The sequence below is a fragment of the Nicotiana tabacum genome, chromosome 18 (assembly GCF_000715075.1).
Source record: "Nicotiana tabacum cultivar K326 chromosome 18, ASM71507v2, whole genome shotgun sequence".
NCBI classification, from domain to species: domain Eukaryota; kingdom Viridiplantae; phylum Streptophyta; class Magnoliopsida; order Solanales; family Solanaceae; genus Nicotiana; species Nicotiana tabacum.
Genome location: NC_134097.1, coordinates 147328756 through 147339000, shown reverse-complemented (window position 1 = coordinate 147339000; position 10245 = coordinate 147328756). Strand labels below are relative to the sequence as shown.

Here is a 10245-nt window from a genome sequence, read left to right as displayed (position 1 = left end):
TATATGCCCTTTTCGAAACGGAATCCACCCAAACTAATTAGCTCGTTCTTTAATTGTATTAACGTGTATTACAAACGCTATTTCCTTTTTATTAGCACTTTTTTCCCTTTACCTTTCTCTTTTCTTTCTTCTTTTTCTTTTCTTCTCTTTTTTTCCTTTTCCTTTTTCTTTCTCCCATATCCGATTTCCTCCATTGCTGATGTCTTCTCCATTTTTTTCACCAATTTCACGAGATTTTATTCCTAAAAATCAAACCTACACCACCAAAAGTTCCTAGCGAGAAGGCCCTGGTTCTTCTGAAAAGAAGGAGATGAAAATTGTCGGAGAAATTTTTTCGGCGGTGTTAATTTGGTGAAGGTAGGATATGGTTATTCAGATTTTGAAGGTTTTGTTCCAACCATGTGAGGTTTGTGATAGTAAAATTAGCAGAAATTCTTGAGTTTTGTCAAGTGAAATTGGTCACGAAAATGGAGAAGGCATCAACAATGGAGGAACTCGAATATGGGAGAAAGAAAAAGGAAAAAAAGAGAATAGTAAAGAAAAAAAGGTACTAATAAAAAAATAGTATTTGTAATACATTTTAGTACAATTAACGAAAAAGCTAATTAGTTTGGGTGAATTCCGTTTTAAAAAGGGCATATATGGACCAACTATGTGATGGTAAGGGCATATATGAGCTAAAGTATTAACGAAGGGTAAATGTGCTCAATTTCATATAGTACAAGGGCATATTTAGACCTTTTCCATAGAAAATATAATCCTGATGATAGGTGGGTTGTGAACTTATATGTAGCTTGTTTGGACAAGCTTTTAAAATTAATTTATTAAAATATTTTTTTTAAAAGTAAAAAATACTTTTTAAAAAGTATTTTTGGTGAACTGCTTATTTATAAAATCAGCTACAACATTTAAAAATATTTTTAAACACTCGTGCTTAAAAAACACTTTTTAAACCAATCCAAACGGGCTCTACAAGTCTTCTACCCATAAATTGTAGGACATCTTTTTTATCTCTCTAGCTCCTGTTTCATGAACTACATTGGAGATTCTGTTTCCCAAAAATAGAAAGAGCTTAGCAGTATATGTCTTGAAACTCTACTAATTACTGCTGATTACATGTTCTAATAGAAACTCGAATGCGATCAAATTGTTCTTTTATGGTATATACTAGTTGGAAGCTAGCCCGTGCTAAACATGGGACAAGGTTCATAATAGTTACTCATGGATCAATTTGTATTAAAAATCAACTCAATTTTAGATGGACTGAAACGGACCGGGCCAAAATAGGTTGAATTCAACAAATGAATTTGGGCGTGTCAATTACCTGCCAAATCCTAGAGGGAGTTAGGCGGATTAAATAAGTTTGGGTTCAAATTTCCACCCCTAGGGCAAAATATGGGAGAAATTCAAAAATAGCCAGATTTACAAGTGGTCATTCAAAAATAGCCACAATTTCAAAAGTAATCGAAATTTAGTCATTTTCATGTAAAGATAAATCTGAACAAAAACATCGTTCAAATTCCGAAAAATACTCCAGCATAATATACTGGAATTCTAGTATAATATACTGGACTTCCAGTATAATATACCGATCCAGCATGAAAGCTCATACACATGTACTCCAATCTCCAGTATATTATACTGGAACTTTCTGTATTTCAGCAACATAATGATTATTTTTCAATAACTTTGCAAATGCTGGCTATTTTCAATGATCAGTTCGAAAATTGACTAACCCGTGCAGGGGCGGCTGAAGGGCCAAGCAAATAAAGCATTTGCTTTAGGTATCCAAGCTCTTGGGGCCCCAAAAAATTAGTACTCCAGTAATTAATTTTTTAGCTTAATCTTTTAACAGAAAATATTGGATTTGGTAGTGAAAAGAGTACAAAACTTTTATAAGAAAGGAAAGAAGTGGCCAAAAAGGACAAGGTCTAAAAGGAGATACGGATATTACATTTCGTTTTCATTTTTAAGGTCATGTTTTCCTAATTCTCTTTTTAATTATGCTTTTTCTCTTCTTTTCATATATGCGCTACATATTTGTCAAACAGAAAAATTAAAGCACGTTGAATAACTTGAACTGCATTTCTATTTCGTTCTTTTGAAAGTTCTCAAGCATATCAAAGTAAACAAAGTAAAATTAACTTATTTTGTTATCAATTATCAAGTTATCAACTCCTAGAATCAGATTTTATTATTATAACTTTTATTGTCTTTTTAATGTGATATTTTTTATTTTCTATGTCTATTTCATAGGTATATATTACTCTTTTGGTATATACTAAAGTAGAATTTAAATATGTGAAAACAAGAAAAACTGAATCACGTGCATCTCAAAACTCAAAAATAAAATTAAAAAATTGAAACTTCGATATAATTACCACAAATGTGTTATTGGCAAACTTTTAACAAACAATAAAATACTAAATTAAAAAAATATAGACTGTCTTTTTAAAATGAACATGTCCTTATTTGAGTTAAATGATAATGAATCCAAAAAGGAGAAAAAGAAAAAATAAATATAAAAGGATAAACCTTACTATCAATTAATAAATTATTATTATAAAAAAGTTTGATTATAATTCAACTTTTGACCCAAAAAGCAAGAAAAATGCATATCAGATAAAATATATATGAAATCTCATCAGAAAAAGTTGAAGGCCTCATAAATAGTTTTAGCTTTAGGCCACTATTGTGATTCAGCCGCCCTGAGCCCGTGCGGCAAATATGGCTTATGTTCACTGTTCAATGTGTTGGAATTGGCCCAACGGTCGACGTCATTATGCAAACATCGAGCTTTCTGAAATTCAGTTCCAATCGAACGAACCAGCAACAAGGAAGAGCCTTCATACTAATAGACTACTAAACTTGATTAGGTAAACATCCTATTAGATTACCAAAGTTGATTAGGTAGACATAAAAATGTTTTGAAAGAACCAAGATTCAACACACCAAATAGCCTTCAGGATCAACATCACGCTGGACCTACTGCAGTTCATTTTTTATTTCCTTTGGCTTGCCTCATAGTAATCGTCTTTCTTGAAGATAATTGTCTTTCAGTATGAACAAAACATAGAACATTAAAATCTGGCGTAACAAATATACACAATGGCACAAATTTCATCAACAATATATGCAAAATATATTGAAAAAACGTATAGACAATATGGGTTAGCCAAAATATCTTATGCAGATCTTCCAACTTAGAGCCATTCTATCAATTAATACCAGATCATCTTTTGGATCCTCAGTGACTTGTATCAATCCATGTGAATGAAACTCTTTTGGCATGATAACGTAGCAGTAATCAGATGTTTGATTGTATCCTTTTCATGCTCATTGATGAATTATATCACTATGTACAGAACAAAAAAATCAGAAATTCAAGGGAGTAATGTAAGCCCTATGTGATCAATATACCTTTGATGTCAAGTACACAGCAGAAAGATTTGGATAACTTTTATGGCATCATAGCCCCTGAATCAAGTTGTATTAGGTTCAGTTTTCAACCAACAGTTAAAAGGGAATTAAGTGTTACTTTTAGCAAAGACAGCATAACTTGAGAGCACAAGTTAACAAAGAATACATTACTAAATAAAAGAATCTCAATACCATTATATACCGGCAAGGGAAACCTCTCCTCTTTTATAGCTTGTGTTACTGTTTCTGTAGTCACTTGTACATTTTTTAGTATTGCATTCAACAATAAGATAAAAGTAATTTGCCAGTTTTGAAAGGTTCACCAGCCACTGAAAGCAATATAGTCAGCTTTTCCACAATACTTCTATTAATGGAGGAATTCTTTGTCATTCTTCTTTTTAGCTTCTTCATTTAATTGTAATAAACTGTTACCATCCTCCCCCTTTTTGAGATCAACAAGAATTAAAAAGAATAACTAATTAAGAAGTAAAAGCTGAAAAGTCAGCAATTATGACAGGTACCTTATATTGACGAGTCAGTTGGTGAGCTGAGCTTTCTCATGTGATGGTGAGCACAGATAGCCTGTTGCGAGTAAGTAATCGTTTGCAAATGTTTACATCAAAAGAGATGACAAAAACTAAGGAACTCAACATATCTTCACGTTCAAAGTGCAAGAGAGCTTGATGGAGCTGGAGTTAACTTCTCAAAAATCAAATATTAATACAAATTTGGAAAAAGAAAACTGTCGTTCTCAACACAAGTCATTCAATATCAAGTTACAAAATGAACTGATGAAAATCCCTTGTTTTGAAGCCACCGATGCAATGGAGACCATCTTGAGAAATCTTTCATGGAGTATACATGTCTTAGGGATCATCTTATCAACTCAGATAAAGATGTAAATTTAATAATGATTCAATGCAGACAAATCAAATCACATATTTGTCTGAGTTGAAGTTGATATTAGAAACATTTGGGACGTAAATTGGACGACTGTTGCTCCCGCAAAACAAGGAATTCCCTCAAATCATTATCAAATAAACTCATGCGATCACAACACTTTTCCCTCGTCCACATCTGCATAAATATTTCCAATTTTTTAAAAGTCAACTCAGCTTCATCAATCTCTATTGAAATTAACATATTGGTTGGACATCATGTTGAGGCCCTTAGATTTTAGCATTTCAAGCTCAGCAAGCTCGTTTAGTGGAGGCCATTCTTAGCCTTATCCAAACTTTGCAGCCACAACAAGAACACTGCCGATGGCATCTTGTCTTCCGTCTCCGGAAATTAATATCTACATTTGAATAAGGGTTGCAATGATAAGTGCTAATTCTGTATTGTTCCCTTCACAAATGATACATCTAGAGTTGAAAATTTCCCTGAACCACGATTTAATTATTTAAATATGCATTTCCAAAGTAGGCCCTGCACATGATTTGTGCACGAGGCTGCCCTTATGTATTTGCAGAGTAAAACATGTGGATTGACGTTTTGCTGATCTTCTAAATAGGAATAATTGACTTGCAAACAGAATATCTTGAAATTCTATTGAAGTACAAAGAATACCGCAGATCTTAAAGAATTTTCAAAGGATCAAATCTGATTATATTCTAAATTGAAAAAAAAAGAAGTTATCCCAAATAAGTAAATAAATAAAACACTTACTGTTTCCTGTTGATCCTCCTCAGGCAATGATTTCTCTCGATGAATCAATGATGGCTTTGGGAAGAAAATTCCCTGGCCAACGGAGACTGCGTATTTGGACTATGGAGCTGAAAACCTAGACTAAAGCCTTTTATTTTGACCCATCCCAGCCCATTATAAATTTTTAAAGCCGAATGAGTAAAAATCGTGTGGGGTAGCCATTTTTTAAAGTGGTATTTACTTTTTATCCAGCATTTTTAATGCTTAGTAATAATAACTATTAGTCTATTGTAATCTATATTTATATCTATATCTATATTATATTAAAAGCATGAAGCCCCTTAGCGAAATATCGTTCGCCTTTTTTACCCTTTAAAAGTAGATTTTATATTGGTCAAATTTGTAATTTAATTATATTTCTAATATTTAGGACTTTTTGATCAATTAGTTATTAAAACTTTCCTTACTTGTACTATGTAAAAAGACCTAATATTTAGGATTTTAAATATAATATACTTGTAGACTATACTTACAACTAAAGTTTCATGGCATTCGAGGAGTTATCATCTATTTAGGATTAAATCTTCATAGATACGACCATACCAATCTAAGATGGATAAGAACATGTTGGACTACTTTTTTCTTCTATAATGACGGATCACGTTTAGTTTGAACTACCTTAGCTATAGTTGGAATATCGGTTTTTCAACAGGTAATTTTTTTATATTATATAATATGAATTCTCTCTCAAAAATTACTCCAAGCATCTATTTCAATCAAGAACAAAATATGAGATCTAGCATGCTTCTTACTTTACTCGTATTATTTATCCATCTTGTTATGATATTATTACATTTTTTAATAGTAGACTTTTTTAAGCGTTGCCACACGCAGAGAATATGATGTCTTTTTTGAGGTGATTTAATTTTTGTTGTCGATTATATGCACTTTCTCTCAAAGACAATGTCACCTATCTCATTGGAGAACAAAATAAGCCTACATCTATAGTGTTATTATTGTTTTTCACAAAAATTATAATCTATTCCATTTTGTGTCTCACACCTTCATGTAACATATCTATTTGGAATAATCAAATAAATAATACTAGATTCTTCTTCTTCTTCTTCTTAAATTAAAATTCACAAACTTCACAAAAGTTAGAATTATTAATATATTAAAAGCACGAATGTCTTTAACAAAATGTCGTTGTCTTTTTTATCCTTTAAAAATTGAGTTCACACTGGACAAAATAATCATTTTATTATTTTTCTAATATTTAGAAATAATCATTTAATTAATCTCATACTATTTAGAAATAGTCATTTAATTAATTTCTTACTATATAGGAATAGTCAATTAATTATTATCCTAATTTTTATAAACTAGAAAAAGTTTTTATTCAACGCCATTTGTATTTAGGAACTAAATTTCTTCTTTTAGGTTTCATAGGAGGTTTCTTTAGTTAATAAAATTCTGCCTAAAAAGTTTCTTTTTTTGAGTTCTCCTTTTAGGTTTAGGAGGGTTTTTTCTTTAGTTAACAAAATTTTACCTAAAAGTTTTGGTTTTTGTTTTCTTTAGTTAATAAAGTTTTGAGGTAGGAAAGTTAGAAAAGTTTCAGTGCTAACTTTTTAGAACTACTTTTTTATAAACTATATTAGGTGAAAACGAGCCTTTTGAACTAATTTATGGATTAGGAGTCTTTATTTTTTAATAATTCTTTTTTTATCTATTTGAACTATATGCAATTTTATATATATACCTAGATTACACCTATCAAATTAAAATCCGTTCTAATTTAGTTTTTGTGGATCCGCCTCTGACAGTATGCTTTGACAAGGTTCTTCTAATCCAAGTTTAATGATAATTCCAATAATAATCGTAGGACAATATTTTTTTATTTACTGAGTTAGCTAAATAGGACATGTCAATTTATATAATTTTTAGGCACTTGCACTTGCACTTTTATCTTTTGTATTTCTTTTTAGTTTATAAAGAATATTTCATAATGTTAGTGATGTTAGCTTCTTAAAGTTCTGTATGCAATAATATGGGATACACGCGCAACGCGCGTACCCTAAGATTAGTTAATATGAAAAGACTGTGTTACCCTTTCTTCTATCTCTTTCATGTGTTGGGGAGAAGAACAAATGGCAGACTCTTCTTCATCTTCAATGGGTTTGGCTCGTGTCGTGTATGCGTCTGCCATGAATTAATTCCATTGATGCACTTCAACTCTTTTAATTATCTAAACAATTATTTCTTATACTTTGTCACGACCCGGATTTTTCACCATCAGGAGTCGTGATGACGCCTACTCACAGAAGCTAGGCAAGCCACGAAATGCGGAAAAGTCAACCTCTTTTATTTTACCCTTTTTAACCAATTAAATTAGCAGGCAATCAACATTTAAATAATGACGAAAGATGAAATTTAAGCGGAAGACTTAGATAAATATTATACCAAAACCGATACGAATAAAAATCTAACATATATCTCTACCCAGAAACTGGTGTCTCAACATTCACGGACTGTCTAGGAATGCTACATACAAGTGTCTGAAAAAGGAAATATAGTCTGTCTCGGATACAAAAGAAAACAGAACATCTAAATGGATAGAAGAGACATCGGGCCTGCGGACGCCTGCAGGGCTAGCTCGGTGTCTCGGTGGACTGAAGACTGGCTCCCCTACCGCTGCTGACCAAGCGCTGCTCCGGTATCTGCATATAAGTGCAGAGTGTAGCATCAGCACAATCGACCCCATGTGCTGGTAAGTGTCTGGCCTAACTCCGGTGAGGTAGTGACGAGGCTAGGACCAGACTCCAGATAAACCTGTGCAATTATGTATATATATACAGCGGAAAGATAGACGGAAACAAACAATTAAAACTGGGGAGGGAAAACATGCTTCGGGGAATAACAGATAAGGCAGAATCTCAATAAAATTATAAGGAAACCAAAATTTAACTTCTAACAAGGATAAGGAAAATAAAGGTAAATTTCACTTTCAGTTTACATCTTGTTGCAGGCGTGCAACCCGATCCCATTTCTCATATCTTGTGGTAGGCGTACCACCCGCTCCCATTTTATTAAATCTCGTGGTAGGCGTACCACCCGCTCCTATTTCATCAAACCTCGTGGAAGGCGTACCACCCGCTCCCATTTCATCTTATCTTGTGGTAGGCGTACCACCCGCTCCCATTTCATCATATCTTGTGGTAGGCGTACCACCCGCTCCCATTTTATCATATCTCGTGGTAGGCGTACCACCCGCTCCCATTTCATTAAATCTCGTGGTAGGCATACCACCCGCTCCCATTTACAATCCAACACAAAATCACAAGGAATCCCGGCAAGGGAACAAAAGCAATATAATAACCTCCCGGCAATGGAGCAACAATATCAAAACAATCATCCGGGCAAGGGAGAATCAGTTATAACCAATCCTAACTCAACTTCTACTCAGCTAAATTAATACCAATACTCAATCATAAATAAAATTCACGAGAATAAACTAAATCTTTGCTCAATATCGAGAATCATCAATTAAAGCATCCATAGTAACATTTAAGAACACAACAACTATCAATTTAAGATTCACAGTCATGATCGACTCCAACGTATAGATACCCGTCAACATGTCTATACGTCGTACTCAACAAGAAGCAATTAACAAATATGACTCAACTCCTAATCCCTCAAGCTAAGGTTAGACCGAACACTTACCTCGATGCCTCGAACACAACTCAAATTTCAATTATAGCTTTACCCCTTGATTCCTCCGCCAATTCGCTCGTATCTAGCCACAAGTTATTTAATTACATCAATAAACACTAAATGAATCAATTTGAATGCATGAAAATGAGTTTTCCAAAGTTTTACCCAAAAAGTCAAAATCGCCCCTGGGCCACGTGGTCAAAACTCGAGGTTCGAACCAAAACCCGATTACTCATTCCCCCACAAGTTCAAATATGTAATTTGTTTTGAAATCGGACCTCAAATCGAGGTCCAAATCCCCAACAACAACAACAACAACATCCCAGTATAATCCCACAAGTGGGGTCTGGGGAGGGTAATATGTACGCAGACCTTACCCCTACCCCGAGGGGCAGAGAGGCTTTTTCCAGGAGACCCTCGGCTCAAGAGAGCAACAAGAGACAATATATTAATACTATCAATAGGCTTATAATAAAACATATAATACATAACATAAAATAAAAATAACAACAATATAAGAAATATAGGAAATACGAAAATGATGGAGAAAAGGATGTAAGGTATACTAATATCCAATAGATATAGCGCTGCATCAGTAGATGATCAGTAGCATCCTAAGACTAACTCCTAAATGGTTAGTCTCACTCTAGTGCGCTGTATTAGTATTCACAAACTACCCTCTAACCTACAACCTTAATGCTCGACCTCCATAATTCCCTGTCAAGGGTCATGTCCTCAGAAATCCTAAGTCGTGCAATGTCCTGCCTGATCACCTCCCCCCAATACTTCTTAAGCCTCCCTCTACCTCTCCTCGTGCCCACCACCGCCAGTCACTCACACCTCCTCACTGGTGCATCAGTGCTCCTCCTCTGAATGTGCCCGAACCATCTGAGTCTTGCTTCCCGCATCTTGTCCTCCAAGGGGGCCACGCCCACCTTCTCTCGAATATCTTCATTCCTAATCTTGTCCATCCTTGTATGACCGCACATCCACCTCAGCATCCTTATCTCTGCTACTTTCATCTTCTGGATGTGTGAATTTTTAACTGGCCAACACTCGGTCCCATACAACATAGCAGGCCTAACCACTGCTCTATAAAACTTACCTTTTAGTAACGGTGGCACTTTCTTGTCACACAAGACTCCCGTTGCTAACCTCCACTTCATCCACCCCACCCCTATACGATGTGTGACATCCTCATCGATCTCCCCGGTCCCCTGAATAACTGACCTAAGGTACTTGAAACTACCCCTCTTAGGGATGACTTGCGAGTCGAGCCTCACTTCCACTCCTGCTTCCGTCGGCTCGGCCCCAAATTTGCACTCGAGGTATTCCGTCTTCGTTCTGCTCAGCCTGAAACCTTTAGACTCAAGGGCATGTCTCCAAACCTCTAGCCTCTTGTTGACTCCGTGTCGTGTTTCGTCAATTAGGACTATGTCATTCGCAAATAGTATGCACCATGGC

General features: G+C 34.6%; 1 long non-coding RNA gene across 3 annotated transcripts; it reads right to left on the bottom strand.

Moving 5' to 3' along the window:
- Positions 1–2956: 2956 nt before the first annotated feature.
- LOC107804562 (uncharacterized) lies at positions 2957–5243 on the bottom strand. Of its 3 annotated transcripts, none has more exons than XR_001652270.2 (3): positions 5089–5243; positions 3942–4717; positions 2957–3477 (listed from the first exon to the last, which is right to left on the bottom strand). It is a non-coding gene; the product is annotated as an uncharacterized LOC107804562 (long non-coding RNA). The 3 variants fall into 3 exon arrangements; XR_012702381.1 differs by having other exon boundaries at positions 2957–3355; XR_012702382.1 differs by having other exon boundaries at positions 2957–3053.
- Between the last annotated feature and the right edge of the window lie 5002 nt (positions 5244–10245).